Consider the following 15,839-nt stretch of genomic DNA (forward strand, 5'->3'; position numbering starts at 1 on the left):
CACAAAGACTGGCTTCTCCAAGCTTATAGCCCTCCTATTGGTCACTTGAAAAACTTGTCTCTCTGAGGTCCAGATCTTGGGATGCTACAATATTATACAGTGCCTTGGGGACAACTTAAAGCCTCTGGTAGTGTTCATCCTCACTAATCTACAGGGCAGTGCTGTATTCTAATGCCACTTCTCTTATTACCTCTTCAAACTGGATGGTTGACAGCCTCACTACCTCTGACGTCACTTCCAGCGTCTATCCAACTGAACGCACCTTATCCTGCCTGGTCTGTGTTTAACCGGGAATGTCACCATTTTGGACAGTCAGAGAGGATGATGTAGTGATGTAGTCAGATAGGATTACAAAGATTTGCAAGATAAGCAAGTCACAGAATGTCACGACAACTATACAGGCTATGGTAGCATAATTACAGGCACTCAAAATCCAGGTAGGAGAGTAAAAGATTAAATTTGCCGAGGTGGAGGTGCGTAACTGTTCACATAGGGCTCATCCATCAGAAATGGCTGATGAGATCATCCCAGGTATTGTTGCCTTTACATCCTGATGACGATGTTAAGACATATTTCCTTTTATTTGAGCGTACAGCTATCACTGGGTGCAAGCAGGTCGAGCACTCATACTGGCATAGTTCCTGAGGGGTCCAGCTCAGCGGGTTTATTATAACCTTGAGTAGCAGGTCGTTGCAGATTAAAACCAAGTTAAAACCAGGGTTCTGCTATGGTATAGGACAAATTTGGATTAACAGGAAATGGTTTGTAGGAAATTGAAGTTTGACCCATTGCAGCCATCCTGCATCCAGGATTTCAATCTATGGGACACAGTAGGGCTTTGGTTAAAGCCAAGGGAAAACGAATTGAAGAAGTTCATCAAGGTTGTGGTTTGCAACTTCCTCCTAAATTGCATCTTTGGTTTAGTTGCCTGCTATTACAAATGTGGGAAGGTGGGCCACACCACCGCATCATGCCCCTGCTTTGGTCAGTCGATGGATTGTAGCTGGACGCGAGGAGAGAGGTTTTGTTTTGCGGCTAATCCCTTGTCCATTCCATGCACTGGGGTGATTGTTATTAACAGGCACAAAGTCACTGCGATGACAGATTATGACCATAACATTTATATTGTTGTTTGCCATTTTGTGCTACCGCAACAGTATGAAACATGTATGACCAATCCATCCTGCATTCACAGGTAAACTTGTTGATATAAGTTCACTTCTTATAAAATCATATATCAAGGATGGCTGAGATCAGGGTGGCTGTCATGTGCAGTCCAACATACCCTGTGACACTGGGGTATGATTAATCACAAAGAAAAATGGGAGAAGCACAAACCACCCCAGATAAAACACTGAGCCTTATAGACAGTGAAAGCCCATCTCAAGTTATCTTCACACACAAGGAGATGAGGCTACTCAGTATAACGTAGGCAGAATGGCATTGACCTGTTCTGACACTTCTACGAAAATGAAAATTGAGTCATTACAGCCCATTGCAACACCTATTGAGGTCTTCACTGATCCTCTAACAAATTTACATGTTCAATATCTGCAAACTCTGGCTTCTTTTAAAAAGAAACAGTGGAATGATCCCTAAATCCCTAAAGTTTGCAGATAGATAGATAGATAGATAGATAGATAGATAGATAGATAGATAGATAGATAGATAGATAGATAGATAGATAATGTGGTTGTTCTGGTTGATGGACAACACAAATCTCAGCCCATGCAACCCAGTCCTTACTTTGTTCTAAACAATGATTTGTTATACCGTGTAGTGGAACTAGCTCACACTACCTAATAGGAGTCCATTTGGTAGTCATGTGGTAGGAATCTTTGTTCATGTCAGTATCCCTAAAGAAATCTTAACAGATCATTGAAAGCACTTTGTTTCAAAGACATTCAAGGAGTTTGCCAAATTACTCAAAAATAAGCACTTGAAGACCTCACTATCTCATCCTCAAAGTGACAGTCTAGTAGATCAGTTCAATCAAATACTCAAACAGATGCTACACAAGGTGGTCAGGGAGGATGGGAGGAACTGGGATCAGCTACTCCCCCACATTTTATTTTCTTACCAAGAGGTCCTACAAGAGTTTATTGGGTTTCTTAACTTTTGAGTTGTTATAACATACAATAGCCCAGGGGATTATTGGTCATTTTAAAAGAAGGTTAGGAATATTAGGAACTCCCTTCCATAAATATTCTTAAATATATTTTGGAATTACATGATAGGTTTGCCAAAATGTTACCTATTTTGAAGGAAACTTTTGAGCATGTGCAAGCAGCTTTGACATGCTGTAACAATTGTGGCACGACACTCCATGAGTTCAATCCTAGAGACTGTGTCATGGTATTCATTCACACTTCCCATTCGAAATTATTGGCACATTGACAAGGCCCATACAAAATTAAGGAAAGAAACAGACTGGCCGATTACTTGGTGAAACAACCAAATCTCTGACCTCCCGAATGAGTTTACCATGTCTGTATGTTGAAACAATGAAAGGACAGGAATCTTGATCCCTATTCCGGACAGCCTTGTTCTTTCTTTTCCCAAAAGAATGCCCTTAATTTCAGAACCAATTTGATGCCCAAACAGTAACAAGAGCTTGAAGAAGCCATCTTTTCTGTCATGGTAGTAGTAAATGAGAGACCTGGAATACTCGTACCTCCCAGAAGCAAAATATGCAGATGTGGAACTTGAGATCAAGCAAACCTTGGTGTGATTGAGGAAAATTTAAGTTCCTGGTCTAGTCCCATCATTTTCGTCCCAAAAGCGGACGGGGGTTGACTCTTCTACAATGACTTCTGCTGACTTAATCAAGTCTCCCAATTTGGTGCATATCTGATGCAGTGAGTGGACTTAAACACTCTTGATATGATGAAAGGGTACTGGCAAATCCTTTTAACAGAATCAGCAAAGGATAAGTGTCATGAAGTTGCCTGAGTTCAAAAAACACAGCTGCTAACACAATTCCAAGGTTGCTCAGAAGAGGGGGGACACCATTTATATACTGCAACTAGAAATAAAAAGGGCTAGGCAAATCTTGATAAAAATAAAGGTTTATTTTCACAAAAAATGTCTGTGCAAGCACAAGGTTCCAAAGAGCACAGGAAATGCCTGAAGAGGCAAGGCAGACACAGCGAACAAAGTCCCAATATAGTATCCAAAGGCAGTGGTCAAAACAGAGCATAGGTTCAAAAATATCAAATAACACAGTCCCAGTAGGAAATCCTGAGGGGAGTTCAAAAAGAAAACACATGTTCAAAAATCTGGGAAATCACAAACCAATAGCAAGAGCAAAGACAAACGCACAATAACATTCCACTCCAAGCATATTCAATGTACCACATGGAACTATGGGCGGAGGAGAGAGGAGTGGACTGTGGGAGGCCCTCCCTTAAATAGGGTGAAATGCCGTTCTTGGCAGTTATTTGCAGGTGGCCCTGTCCATTGGGGAGCCACCCATAAACCACAAGGGTTATAACACAAACACAGTAAAATGTAAAAAAGAAATATTAATATAAATAAATTACGCAAAATTAAACGTAATAGACAAGAAACACAACTATGTACCCCAGCCAGGGTGAAAATGCTGGCTGAAACATGACAATAAGACTGTGTTCAGCACACCTAGTGGCCACTGGCAGTATTGCAGCCTCTCATTTGAATTGCATGGTTCTCCAACGACTTTTCAACATCTGCTAGATAGAGTGCTACACCCCAACAATTACTACAGTGCTACCTACCTGTTATGACATTGTCATCTATTCCGGCACCTCGGGGGAACACTTTCAGCATGTTTGTGTCATGTTTCTGACACTAATCAAAGCCAGACTTCAGATCAATCTGCAGAAATATTATTTTGGATTGACAGAGGTGAAATGCTGGGGCTAGAGGTATGGTACATGCACAATTTGACAAGTCCGATGCCATCATGAAATGAACCCATCTGAAGACCAAGTGGCAAGTGCAAGCCTTCTTGGGGATACTGGGGTACTACCACTAGGATTTGTTCCCCCTTTCTCTGGGAGGACAGCACCCTTAACAGACCCTACAAAAAAGCAGACCCCTAATTTCGTGGTACAGGGTACTGAAACACCGGTACAACCGGTGTCAGAGCTTGGTCCACATTGTCGGCAGTAAGTTGAACCCATTCCCAGTGAGAGTTAGACTCTGCCAGGGCTGCCCTTTGTCACCAATTCTGTTCATAACTTTTATGCACAGAATTTCTAGGTGCAGCCAGGGTGTTGAGGGGGTCCGGATTGGTGGTGCTCAGGATTGGGTCACTGCTTTTTGCAGATGAAGTTGTCCTGCTTGCTTCATCAGGCCATGATCTTCAGCTCTCTCTGGATCGATTCGCAGTTGAGTGTGAAGCGGCAGGAATGGGAATCAGCACCTCCAAATCCGAGACCATGGTCCTCAGCCGGAAAAGGATGGAGTGCCCTCTCAGTGTTGGGGGAGAGATCCAGCCTCAAATGGAGGAGTTCAAGTATCTCAGTGTCTTGTTCATGAGTGAGGGAAGAATGGAGCATGAGATCAACAGGCGGATCGGTGCGGCATCTGCAGTGATGCGGGCTCTGCACCTCTGTCGTGGTGAAAAAGGAGCTGAGCTGTAAGGCAAAGCTCTCAATTTACCAGTCGATCTACGTTCCTACTCTCACCTATGGTCATGAGCTATGGGTAGTGACCGAAAGAAAGAGATCGCAAATACAAGCGGCTGAAATGAGTTTCCTTCGCAGGGTGTCTGGACTTTCCCTTTAAGATAGGGTGAGAAGCTCAGTCATCCCGGAGGGGCTCAGAGTAGAGCCACTGCTCCTTCGCATTGAGAGGAGTCAGATGAGGTAGCTTGGGTATCTGATCAGGATGCCTCGTGGACGCCTCCCTGGTTAGGGGTTACGGGCACGTCCAACTAGGAGAAGGCCCGAGAGAAGACCCAGGACACGCTGGAGGGACTATGCCTCCCGGCTGGCCTGGGAACGCCTTGGGATTCTCCCGGAAGAGATAGAAGAAGTGGCCAGGCTGCTGCTGCCCCCGCGACCCGACCTAGGATAAGCGGAATGGATGGATGGATGGATGAGGGTACTGAAACAGAAGCCACATTATATGACCTAAAACAAGCTCTTATGTCAGCTCCTGTTCTGTCTTGTTCTAATTTTTCTATACCTTTTATTCTCCACTAGCAAAATACCCGCGCTTCGCAGCGGAGAAGTAGTGTGTTAAAGAAGCAATGAAAAAGAAAAGGAAACATTTTGAAAATAACGTAACATGATTGTCAATGTAATTGTTTTGTCACTGTTGTGAGTGATGAGTGTTGTTGTCATATATATATATACATATATATATATATACACATATATATATATACACATATATATATACATGTATATATATTTATTTATTTACACACACACACAAACATATATATATATACATATCTATACATATACACATATATACACATATATACATACACATATATATATCTACATATATACACATACATATGCATACACACATATATACATACACAGCTATTTCGTATCAGTGCAATACGCTACTTGTTAAAACGGATAACTCCCGCTCTTATGTGCAAGTGGATATTATGAACTATCGTATTTGTTCAAGTTCTTTTTAAATTTTAAATAGAAGGAATTTTTATTTAGTCGACAGAAATATCTTTGGTAGGAATGGTAAAACAGACAGGAATATTACTCCTGAATAAATCAACTCAAACCTTAAACAACTTATAATATTTTGCTCTCCATAAAAATATATCCTGTCTAAATTATACAAGTTAGAAATAAAGTAAACGTTAAAAGAACAAACATTCAAATTTCTTTACTCTTATGTAATTTTATATAAAAATAAACTTAGATTTTAAATATCCCAAAAGATTTTGCTCTCCATAAAAATATATCCTGTCAAAATTATACAAATTCAAATATGAACATGCTGCATAACAAAACCTGGAAATATAAATAAAATGTGTTCCTTTCAGCAATAACAAATCAAATCATTCAGTTGTCTTTGCTCATATGTCATTTTAGAGCTGGACGCCTGGCATCTTTTTGGCAACCAGGTTCGTTTCTGTTTGGTGTGAGGTTCTGTGTTGTGGAGATTCTCAGGATGGATTGCAGGTGCTCATCAGTGAGGCGACTCCTGTGTGCTGTTTTGTTAGTCTTTATCACTGAGAAGAGCTTCTCACACAGATATGTGCTACCAAACATGCACAAGGTTCGAGCCGCATGTAGACGGACTTTTTTTGTTCTTCAAAGTCACCAAAGCGCCGTGCAAACTCAGTGCGCTCAGTTTATCAGCAAAGTGCGTATTTGGGAACACCGTAGTGACGACTTGGTTTAACATTACTTGGCAACAGGGTTGCACTGGTGCATTTGTGTCTCCCATAAAAGCAGCTTCACTTGAAATCACTTTGTGATTGTGCACGGTAAAACGTCCGCTGAAGTGTCAGATTCTTATTTAATTCTTCTGCTTTCTGTATCTTCTGCATTGCATTCAGGTTACCCTGATGTTTTGTCTCATAGTGCCGTCTTAGATTAAATTCTGTAATTACAGCCACATTAGCTCCACAAATGAGACACACGGGTTCAGTAAACATATACTCAGCCTCCCATCGGTTTTTAAAGGCTCTATTTTCAGAATCAACTTTTCTCTTCAGCATCGTGTGAGCTAGCTTCGCAATAACTTGCAGCATCATAAACTAGACTTGATTAACGCGGTAAGTGTTCGGCAAGGCAGCTGAAGCGCTGCATTATGGGATCTGTAGTTTATTGTGTTACCAGCGCTTCATATACCCGGGCCATTAATAACAATAATACAGTATATAAAATGATCTTGCGGGCGGATATAATTACACGCGGGCGGATGTGGCCCGCGCCCTTGAGTTTGACACATATGGACTAAATAGAACTTGAAAAGATATATTTTTTCAAATGTGATCGCAATTCAGATAGAGTTGACGCAACTACAGCCTGCATGCCTCAATAAGTCATCCTCCCTCGCTCTTACTTTTTACCGTTCATCTAATGAATACACTGAGTATGGCTTTACCAAAACAATCATTGATGGCGAATAAAGTATCCATTATTCGAGTATGTAGATCGGGATATATATATACATATATATATACCCGCGTATCGCAGCGAGAAGTAGTGTGTTAAAAAGCTAGAAAAGAAAAGGGAACATTTTAAAAATAACGTAACATGACTGTCAATATACAGTATTTGTTTTGTGAGTGTTACTGAGTGTTGCTGTCATCAAGGATTTGATTATCATTATTTCTTTCAATCAGGTTCGTATTTGTAGGATGTGTTGTGTTCAAGTTACATTCCGTGTTTGTCAATCGTTGTAAAGATGACAGGTTTCTTTCATCGATTCGTTTCTTACTGCATCAATAAACAGCTCGTCTTCTTCTTTATCTGAGACCTGACACACTGCATGCACGGGTTTTTTACACTGTCTTCCTTTAGCGGGACATTGACTTTTTCCACCGTGTGCTTTGTTTCCGCAGTAGCTGGATTTATGAATATGCTTGTATCAGACGCTTCATATTTTTTGCTGCCTTTTCAATTGTGTAATTCGGTTTTTGTTAAGCGCTCTTTTGAACTGTTGCTTTTTATCTGTGCACTGCGTCAGTTCACGTGAGCCACTCGGTGTACATGCATCGATGGTTCCCAGCTGTGCTGGTGCCATCTCGTGCTATGTCCATGGCTGTATTTAATGTTACCTTAGTCCTTTCTCTCGCAGTTTCGCTGAGTTTGTGTCAAACACCCCCCTGACCATCTCATCTTCCTCTCCATAAGCACAGTCCTTCGCCCGTGAATATTTAGTGGGAGTTTGCTATTGGATTGCCGCTGACGGACGGCCTTATATGGGCAGGCACTAAATTACAAACGCCAGCGGCAGCCTGTCTATGAACTTAATTTAAAGTGTAGGTTTACATCGTGCTTTGTTTCCGAAGTAGCAGAAATCATGAATATGGTTGTATATGTCACTCGCTCGCTTCTTATTGTTTCGCTGCCTTCTCAATTATATAATGCATGTCTTCCTGGTTTTCTATGTACTGCGTGATTACGTGAAAGGCGTGATGATGTCACACGAAACTCCGCCCCCACGGCGTTCAAGATCATCTCCATTACAATAAATGGAGAAAAACAGCTTCCAGTTATGACCATTACGCGTAGAATTTCGATATAAAACCTGCCCAACTTTTGTAAGGAAGCTGTAAGGAATGAACCTGCCAAATTTCAGCCTTCTACCTACACAGGAAGTTTGAGAATTAGTGATGAGTCAGTGAGTGAGTGAGTGAGTGAGTGAGTGAGTGAGTGAGTGAGTGAGTGAGGGCTTTGCCTTTTATTAGTATAGATACTGATACTTTCAACACAGGTCTCAGTGTTGTTTTGAGCCAAAGTGTCAAAGATGCAGAACACCCCATCATGTACTGTACCTGAGATGGAAATTGCTGGACCGGGAAACCAGGTATTCGGCCATGGAACTTAAAGCCTTGCCAATCAAATGGGCTATTAGCCAAATGAGGTACCACCTACTTAACCATGAGTTCACTTTGTTTACAGACCATCACCTCTCCTGTGGGTGGCATTGAATAAGGAGTCAAATCCGTGCATCACTAGGTGGTACTTGGACCTCTAGCCTTACAGGTTAAAAGTCCTTCATTGCCAGGGCTTTCTCCATGCCAATGTCAAAGCTTTGTCTCAGGTTTATGACCTTTTGATTCAGGTCTCCTGACCTTATTGACTTGGGTGAATGGGGGGGCTACTATCACACACATGCACTGTGGGAACAGCTTAACACTAGAATCCCTGATGCCTACAAAAAAATACCGTAACCCCGGGCCACCTTAAATTCCTTCACACCTCTCCTTTTGTAAATGAGTTAATCAGCACAAGCAACAAGCAGCCTACTGTCCCATCCACACAACCCCTCAAAACCCCCCTACCGCCACAGTCTACTCAGGCAAAAAGTTCTCCCAGCTCAAGTCTTGTTTATCTGGGTGTGAGGTGCCTGGAGTTGTATAGGATAAATAATATATTGTTATTTGGAACACATGCAGTTCATGTGTGTTCCGTGTCTGCAATGATCTATGTAAATTTAGGATTTTAGACAGAGCTTCAGATAACACCAGCTTGTCAATTCTGCTCTTCAGCTTGGCATCTAACTCTTTAAATATGGATTGGAGAACTGACAGTCTGCCCTTATGTATGTCATCTGTTCCAACATGGATAACAACTAGTTCCACTCTAGCTCTGACCAACATCCATTCTAAGGAGGTCTCCTATTTGTGCACCTGGAAGATGACACACCATTCAAGACTCTTTGTTCTCTCTGGTGACACATGCTTCTCAATCACCCTAATGATTGAGTCTTCTATTATCACTACTTATATCTTCTTGGAGACTGGTTTTAAGGGGACCAATTGGGGCTCCTCATCCCTACCTATGACCTCAGAGTTACCACAACCACCATCCAACACTACAAAGTCCTGAAACAGTTGGAAGCCTCAAAGTCTGGGATTGATGCCTCTGAACAGTGTGCATCTCTTGATTTGCAATTTTGTCTGATTGTGATCTACCTGTTTTTACCACTATAATCTGGAGTCTCTTCCCACAGGACTTTGGGAGTGCACACTTTTTCCCTAAAGGATACTTAAGCAAGACCCACCAATTCTTTAATACATCACAGGGTAGCCACCTTCAAATCAAGTTCAGTGTTCCTAAGCTTGTGGTGGTGGATCAACTGGCATTTCCCACAGATTTAAGATTCCTGGAAGCAGACTTCCTTAAAGCCAGCTTCCTAAAAGTCCACCATCATACAACAATTGCTTTGCACCAGTCTCATGATTACAAATTCTTTGGGTGACAGTTTAGCTCTTTTAAAAATAAATATAATTTAATTATGAGTTTAACAAACTACAGAGCATGTTTAATACAAACTGATCCTCTCTAAGCCACTGTATCAGCTGTTTAAGTTGCTCTCACTACAGAATGCATTATGCGTTCTGTTGCTTTCTGACTTTAATCGGCCAGCCTGTCTGTATTTATTTTTACTTCTTACTAGACTTTCACTTTAGCTTATCTGTTGCCCTAGGATACTTTCCTCATCACTTCCTTTTTTTAAGCAAATGTATCTTTTAAATTCTATAATAGTTAAAACTGCCTCCTTTTCAAATGTGTGTTCTTTGCCCCTTTCCTTGCATTTGTGTTAGGAATTACAATAATTTAATGTGGCTGAGTTAACTAGTATATCCCTTAATTTCTTCTTTACTGATAAAGACACTCCCTAATTTCCGAAGCCAGTTAATTATTTATTTAATTGCCTGCCATTTAAGTTTATCATCCACACACACAGCCGAGCCACACCACATGAAACACACTCACACATGTTTTTGTTTTTAGGTAAAAAACAGCAAAAACATGTCTAAAGGGAAAAGAGCTGGAAACAGATATGCCCAATCTCTTTGCTTCAACCAAAAATGATGTTTTAGGAGCAAACACTGAAATTTAATCAAACAAGCTACAAAACCACTCAGTACAATCCACCAACAGTCAGTCACTCAGTCAGTCAGTCATTGTCCAACCTGGTATATCCTAACACAGGGTCACAGGAGTCTGTTGGAGCCAATCCCAGCCAGCACAGGGCGCAAGGCAGAAACAAATCCCGGGCAGGGTTTCAGCCCACCACAGAGCACACACACACACCCATACACCAAGCACACACTAGTGACAATTTAGGATCTCTAATGCACCAAACCTGCATGTCTTTGGACTATGGGAAGAAACTGGAGCAACCGGAGGAAACCCATGCAGACATGGGGAGAACATGCAAACTCCACAAAAGGAGGACCCGGGAAGCGAACAATTGTGTATACAATATCAACAAAGTTAAGCTCCAATCATCCTTTTGGAAAAGCTCATTTGATCTTCATTTAAACAGTATTTATAAATAATGATGATATAATAAAACAAGTATCATGCCATATTTACATTTTTAGTAATTTATATAATTTAAATAAACATAAATGCAGGAAAAAAATAAGCACACCCCTATGTTTACCACTACCTTAAAAATCTAAAATTAGAATTAGGTGCACTGTAACATTCAGTGGGGAGGATATACTATGAAAGTAATGAAGCTTAAGGCTCAGGGCCACTAATTCCAGAGGGGCCCTAGTAGCAAATTTAGTCCACATTGCTTAAAAATTTTGTGTGTCTACTATATGACATTTTTTTTTTAATAATAATAATATCATGTAATTCGTTACAAAATAGTAGTTAAATTTGAAACTTATTAAAGTATACAAAACAAAATGTGCCAATCTGTCATGGAACAACTCAATTGAAGAAAATAACAGTGGTTACTCTGTCTTTATTGCTGGTTGAGGTGGGACCCCATAACAGCTTCAGAGCCCCACAAATGTAGGCTCACCATGGACGAAATCTGTATGAAACGAACAGTCTAACGCCTTTAGAAAGAGGTTTACTGGTGCCTATGAGTCTGGGAAAGGATTTAAAAGATCTCCAGATATACTTGGAAACCAACCATTTTACTGTCTGAAACATCATCTACAAGGGGAGAAGATTTCAAATAACTACCAGATTGTCAAAAGAAGGACAATGACCCTAGCCAAAGCAGTAAATCCACCAAGGAATCACTGAAAAGAAAGAAATTGAGGGTTCCAATATAGCCAAGTCAAAACCCAGAACTGAATCCTATCAAAATGCTTTGGTGAGTTTCAAAATAAGCTGTGCATTCAAGACACTCCTCAAACATCACAAAACGTCTGTTTGAGGATGTTTCTGCGAAAGGGGGTGTGAGGGATGGGTGGCATTTCAGTCCAGACAGGATGTCCCTCAACTGGAAAAACAGTCTTTACAGGATGCTACATCCCCCGGAACGCTAGATGGCAGCTCCCCTGGATAGAAATGGCTCCTCGGATTGCCGCAGTGTAGCATGGGACATGGAGTCCGTCTCCTCAGCCCTGTTGGGTGCCGTGGGTACCTCCAGGAGGAGCTCACAAAGAACCCAGGGACTTTTATGATTACACCACCCCGGAAGTGCTTCGGGGACATGAGGACGGAAGCCCGCAATACTTCCGCGGCACTTGACGAAGGAATAAGTGGAATTGACCCGGAGAAGAAATACTTCCCGGTCATAGACTTTAAAAGGACTGTGGGAAACCCCAGCAGACGGAGCCGGAGTTGGGTGGTAGTGTGACAGAGCTGCTGGGAGTTGGAGGATTGTTAATTGTATTCATTATTGAAGAATTGTGGAGGTGTGGTGCTTTGGGCACTATTATTGAAGAAATTATTATTAAAAGCTTCTTGGTGTTTTTACAAGTGTGTCTGGGACGTCTGTCTGGTGGGTTCAATGGGGCAACAGTGACCCCTAGCATCCACAATTGGTGTAGTTGGCAGGATTCTGGCCGTCTTTTGGTTGGAAAACCTTTTTAAAACTAACGTGGACCGAACCCCCAGACAGCGACACACGAAACCGCCAAACCCATTTCGTCCATTCGTCATGAGGAAAAGGAAGACGACGAAGCCGACTGAGACTGCGGAGAAAAGTCTAATGCCAGACAGCCCCTGTGTCCATAAGGAACAACGGAGTGACACCGTCGGACAGGAGGACAATTTTCAGATAACAAAGACGAGGTATGTGCCGGGGGAGAGAATAACATCTTTAAAATAACCCATTTTGTTCCATGCTCATGCCTCGTAGACGGCGTGCACCCAGAGGTCGTAATTCAAACGGCAAGCCTTCCCAAAGACGGTTGTGCATTAGGCGAGGGAAACCCGGAAGACTTCCGCATGACGTCGGACAGCCATGAACACGTGACCAGCCCAGATGCATAATAGGAAGAAGGTCAGCGTCGCTCTGTAGGTGAGGTCGTCGTCTCCCCGACGGAATCGCATTCCCTGAAGGGGAAGGGGGAGCCAAGCAAAGCATCGCCAGCCACAAATAAAGAGAGCCACGATATGACTGATTGATTCCCCGCTAAAATGGAAAAGGTGAATCGCAGTCAGCCAGTAGCGGCACCCCAGACCTCTAACATGGAGAACTCCAAATCCCAAAAGGCTGTGCGAGACCCAACAGTGCAGGCGCAAGAGAAGTCTGTCGGCTCGCAGATGGAGGGTGGGGTTTTTGAAAGCCCAAGTGTGCCTCCAGCTGATCAGGAGAAAGACTTTAATGTACGGGACCTCAAAAAATTAATAAAACCTGTCTTAAGCTTTTTACAGATCGTCACATCGATTAAAAACGTAATTGAGGAATTGGGAGCAACGGCCGAGGCACCTCTGAGACGAGTGGAGGAATATTTATGCCGCTACGGACAGAGGCTCCCACAGAGGTCTGATTTGGCGATACAGGTGAGCATATCTGGGACCGTACATGAAGTCGGGACATAGATCACATGGGTAGCGCGAGTTAACAGTATCAGTTACCAAGTGGTCTTACATCCCACAGTTGATAAGGAAATAATGACTGAGGACTCGATAGAAGGGGAGGGGCCATCGGAGTAGCGAGATAGTGCTGGCTTGCGAGGGGACCGGGACCTTAAGACATCGGCCTTGGTCATACGTAAATCAAAAGGAATATAGACAGTAAAGGGTCCCTCTCTTATCCATAGAGAGACCCAAACTGTAAGCAAGTCCCAGATTGAAAAAGAGTGCCCGTAGGTAAAAACCGGGAGCTCATGACAAAGAGAGAGTGTGGAGGGGACACTCTCCGCATGGGTGGGGAGATAGTCCGCCCCCAGCTGGGCAAAGGGCCATGCAGGAGTTGCCGGCCTGCTTCCAATCCCGCAGGACAATTCAAAATGGAAGGAGGCTGTGTTATGAGTGCCATCAACCAGGCCACCTTTGTCAAGACTATCCAGGGAGAACAGGGGAGGTTATTAAAGCAAAACAGAACTGCTGTGTCTCTCCGTTCTCCTGTTCATGTTTTTCAGGAAGAAGCCATGGTCCAGTCAGAGAGACAGTCCCTCTCGGGGAAGAATTGACCCGGAGAAGAAATACTTCCAGGTCATAAGACTTTTAAAGGACTGTGGGAAACCCCAGCAGACGGAGCTGGAGTTGGGTGGTAGTGTGACAGAGCTGCTGGGAGTTGGAGCATTGTTAATTGTATTAATTATTGAATAATTGTGGAGGTGTGGTGCTTTGGGCACTATTATTGAAGAAATTATTATTAAAAGCTTCTTGGTGTTTTTCCAAGTGTGTCTGGGACGTCAGTCTGGTGGGTTCAACGGGGCAAAAGTGACCTCTAACGTCCACAGCGGCAATACCCATGATTAGAGCCAAGGGTACACTTACTTTTTCAACAGACAGTTTCATTGAATAAATTATTGCAAGGTAAAAATTTGATTATCTTTTTTAAAAATTTGCATCAACTTTATTTAAAGACTAGCTGTATTACCCAGTTGTGCCTGGGAAATTTTCTAAGTCAGTGGGCTTCAGTTATAGTGCCATTGGTTCAATTGATTTATCAATACTATGTGACTACTCTCTGTATAAAGTAAGTGTATTTTTTACCAAAGGTTAAAATTATTAGTTCAGCTGAGCTTCTTACAGTTTAACATATTACATAGAGTCCTTGATGGTATTGGTGTGAAAGAAACTGCAGTTGAGCTCCATATTAAAGGACATCACCAATAGCTGTATTCAATTCACTAATGCTACAAAGGTGATATAACACTAGAATCCCTGAAGCCTACGAAAAAACTTGTAATCTTGGGCCACCTTAAATTCCTTTGCATCTCTCCATTAGTGTATTTTGTTTTGTAAATGTGTGGATTAGCACAAGCAGCAAGAAGCCTGCTATCCCATCCCCCCACAGCCGCAGTCAACTCGAGCTAAAAGTTCTCCCAGCTTTATATGTGTATGAGGTGCCTGGAGTTGTATAGGGTAAATAATATATCCTTATTTGGAACACATGCATTTCATGTGTATTCTGTGTTATACTACTAATGACAAAATTTTGACATGAAGTGTATAATGTGTCAAGACTGAAGTCCAAATATCAAACACTTTCACAAAAGGTACACATATAACAAAACAAGTCTGCTTGTATTTAAGAACATAACCGAAGAAAAGGAAATTGACTTAGGGTACAATACTGACATGACAGCTTAGGTGGTGCAGCAGTAAGAACTGTTGACTCATAATCAAGTGTTCACCGGTTTGATTCCGGGCATATCCTAGAATTACTATTTTGAGTAGTGAGCTGCTCTTATTGTTACTAGAACAAAAACATACATTAGATTTGAGTCTGTAACAGCAGATGTATATTTATGGTACTTGTAAAGGTTATCATGTTTTTTTTATTCAGTTTTATTTTCTCAGTCATGTTCACGCTCCCCTGATCTGACACTGCTGTTTACAAATAAAGACGTGCTATAACAGAGGTGAACTCAGATGAGGATGAGGGTTCTATATCAGAGAAAGAGAACAGAAGCCCTCCCTACAAGAAATGTCCACTCACACTTAAGAACAATGCAGCTTTACCAGGTATAAAGGTGAAAGATGGCACCGTTTGGATGCAGCATGAGGTCGGGCATCATCCTGTCAGTGTATCTGACACATGCATGTCCTTCAACGAAACAGCAGGGCATGCTGAGCTTGCCAAGGTATCGTGTAAAGTGTTTGTGATTATGTTTTGTGACAGTCTTTATATGAAAAACATTTATATGTTACTTATATAGAAGCCATATCAAATGTTATTTACCTTTATTTATTTACTTATCTTCCTACAGAGTAAAGTCACAAGTAGACTGCAGAGCTTCTTGTGTTTGAGTGACACAG

This window comes from Polypterus senegalus, chromosome 9 (genome assembly GCF_016835505.1).
Source record: "Polypterus senegalus isolate Bchr_013 chromosome 9, ASM1683550v1, whole genome shotgun sequence".
In the NCBI taxonomy this organism is placed as follows: Eukaryota; Metazoa; Chordata; class Cladistia; order Polypteriformes; family Polypteridae; genus Polypterus; species Polypterus senegalus.